The sequence below is a fragment of the Acomys russatus genome, chromosome 4 (genome assembly GCF_903995435.1).
Source record: "Acomys russatus chromosome 4, mAcoRus1.1, whole genome shotgun sequence".
NCBI lineage: Eukaryota > Metazoa > Chordata > Mammalia > Rodentia > Muridae > Acomys > Acomys russatus.
The window spans coordinates 18,710,137-18,713,536 of NC_067140.1; positions in this window are offsets into that span (position 1 = coordinate 18,710,137).

Here is a 3,400-nt window from a genome sequence, read left to right on the forward strand (position 1 = left end):
GCTAGCCTGGGCTATGCAACAAGGTCCAGGTTAGCCCAGGCAATTTACTAAGACCCTATCTCAATAAATTAGTAAATAAAGATAAAGAAATAAAAGGGCTTAGGACGAAGCTCAGTGGTAGAATATTTGTCTAATGTCCTGGACTCAATCTCCAGCAATGAAAAAAAAAAGTTGTAGAGACACACAAGTACCACAAATCATCACCCCCTCACCACTCCCAAATGATCCTTTAGATGTGTAGTCATGCCACATTCCTACTCTTGATGCCCACAATCTGCCTCTATCAGGGTAGACGGGCTGTTTCTCAACCTTTTGTGTAGGTGAGCACCACAGGTGCGATACCTGAGTCCTTCCCTCATTGATATGACCTGACAAAAAACAGACGGAGAGAGGGAGGCTTCTTTTGGCTACAGTGTGAGGGGATAACCTGTCACAGTGAGGGAGCCACAATGGTGGGAGTGAGACTGAACAAACAAGTTCTGATTGGAACAGGGCTCTCAAAACTACCCAACTCCACAATGTCCTAGTTCCTCTAAAGGTTCTACAGTTCCCTAAAATAGCATCATGTACATGATAGGATTCTGTGATCCACCCATGTGGGTTAGCTCACATCAGCCCATTTGTTCTTTTTCGTTGCTAAGTAGTATTCTGTGGCATGGATATACCACATTGCTTCTCCTGTTTACCTGGGTGGGCATTTGTATTGTTCTAGCATTTCCAGGGGTTATAACGATGCTGAATTAAACATTAAGTAGAAATAATAAAACGATGTGGGAGCCCACTTTGCTTGCATATATTCCCGAGAGAAGAACTGCCTAATTACACAGAGACTTATAGTTTGACTAAACATGCTTTCTAACAGTCTTCTTAAATGACTGCATCGTTTTATGTCCCCCCAGCAACTGTTCAGCCTTACTGTCCAAGTTTCTCTCTTAATAAATGTCCCAAATACATACATTGCTCCCAGATTAGGATTTTGTTTCATACAAACTAGTGTATCTAAAATATAACACAGCACGCAGGCCACAGTAGGTAGTGAAGAACTTGCTCCAGCCAAGGCTCTCGTGGCTATCCTCAGAGTCTCTGTCAGCTGACAAAGCACAAGGTACAAAGAGCTGAGTAGAGACTGGCACTCCCTGTGACCCTAGTGATCCCCAAAGGGCATGCTAGGGCAGGGAGGCATAGGGCTGTCCGATGGGCTGGTCACAAGGGTCTAGCAACACTGGCCTGAGCTGATGTACTTGTAGGCTCCCCAAAGCCACACTGTCATCTGGAGACTCAAGTGTCATGGGAATTACAGTAGTTTAGGTCTCCCAGGGCTGATCACAGTACGAGGGGACTCTGGCCTTTGTGTATAGTGACAAGTGTCAGTTCTAGAGAACAAGGAAGAGCTAATAAAATAACAACAACAACAAAAAAATAAATAAATAAAAACAAAATAAAACAAAACCCAAAACCACAAGGAATCTAACTCCTGTCACAACTGACCAACAGGAACACTCAGAATTAATGAGGCCTTGTGACTTACGAGTCTCTGAGTCAGGATTTAACAATAATCTATGCAGTGCTGACTGCCAAGGGAAGAAAACATGCCCGTTGGTCCCTGGGATTGCTCAGGTGAGGATAGTGCTTATCAAAGAGTGGCTTTTAAATGGTTGGATGCATGTCTAGGGACAAAATCCAGTAAAATGCTTACCTAGGACGCTGGATTCCATGTAGAGCATTGAAAATAAGGCAGAAGAGACCAGGGGAGAGTATGCGTGCATAGGAAGGGTTAGAGGGAGTAAAGGGAAGGGAGAAATGAAGTAATCTAAAAAAAAAACCCATAAGACTTCAATGAACATTTTAAGTTTTTGTGTGCATGAGTATTTTGCCTGCATGTATGTCTACACACCACATGTATGCAATGCCGCAGAGGCCAGAAGAGGAAACCATATCCTCTGCAACTGCAGTTATGGATGGCTGTGAGACTTCATGTGGGTGCTGGAATTTGAACCAGGCTTGTCTGGAAGAGAAGCCAGTGCTCTTAACTGCTGGGACATCTTTCGAGCCACCAAAGTTGATTTTAAAAAATCTTTTCTATCTTTCTTTTTTTTTCTGGCAAGATTTCTCTATGTATCAGCTCTGGCTGTCCTCGAACTCTGTAGACCAGGCTGACCTCGAACATAGAAAGGTCCATCTGCCTCCTCCTTCCCGATGCTGGGATTAAAGGTGTGTGCCACCACTGCCTGGCCCAAAGTTGATTTTTAATTGCTCCAAGAACAAGTTTTCTTTCTATAGCCACTGGCTATTTTCTTCCCTCACAGAAGGTAGAACAGAGGGGGTCACTACTTCCTTCTAAAAGTCAGAGAGTCTGCCCCAGGAGTGAAGTTTGTTGAAGCTCTCTTTGTGAGGAAGCTAGAATGGTTGTTTGTCCAAAGCCCAGATTTACTCTTTTCTCCTCCTAATGCTGTGTATCTTTGGGAACAATGGTCCACGTCTCTGAGCCTCTTTCCTCCATGTCAGCCCATCAGTGAGGGCGAGAAACCTCTACATCTCCTGAGCTGATGAGGACTACCAGGCAAGGTGTAAGCCACAAGTTCACCTGGTGTGCTTCCTAAATCCACCACCTGCAGTTAGTTTCATTCCAAACTCATATAAGGACCCTCTCCTGATGGACACAGTGCTTATGGATGCTATACCAGAATACTGCACATCGACCGGCTTATGCAGCACACACAGTCTGAACTCAGGAAGTTCAAGATCAAAGGACAGACAGATCTGCTGTCTGTTGGAGGCTTGCTTCATGGGTTGCAGAGAGCCTTGCTTTTGTTGTTCCCTGACACGGCAGAGAAAACCTTATGAACTCTCTCATGAGCTCACCAATCCCATTCTCGAAGGCTCCATTTTGCGACTGATACGATTGTCATTATGCGTTAATTTTGTGTCACTGTGATTGTCCACCTGATAGGACCTGGAATTCCGCAGGAGACAAATCTCTTTGCACCTTTGTGGGGTTATTTGTAGATTAGATTGACTGAGGTGGGAAGAGCAACCCCAGCTATGGGCACCCTGGGGACTGGACTAACCCAAAGGGGAGGTGACCTGAACACAAGTGCTTAGGTCTCTGCTTCCTGAGTGTGGACACAACGTGATGAATCGCCTCATACTCCTGCCTCCCCACTGTGGTGAACTGTACCCTCAAGGTGTGAGCCAGAATCAACCCTTCGTTCCTTAGGTGGCATTTGTCAGGCATTTTGTCACGGCAATGAGAAAAGTGAGCAATACAATTCCCATGGTCCAATCTTCTCCCCAGAGGCTCATGTCCTTGTACCAAGGCCTCGCAGGTTATGACTTCAGGAGATCATAAGCACCCAGTGTCACTATCAATGCCACCTTACACCCAGGGTCACACATTGTC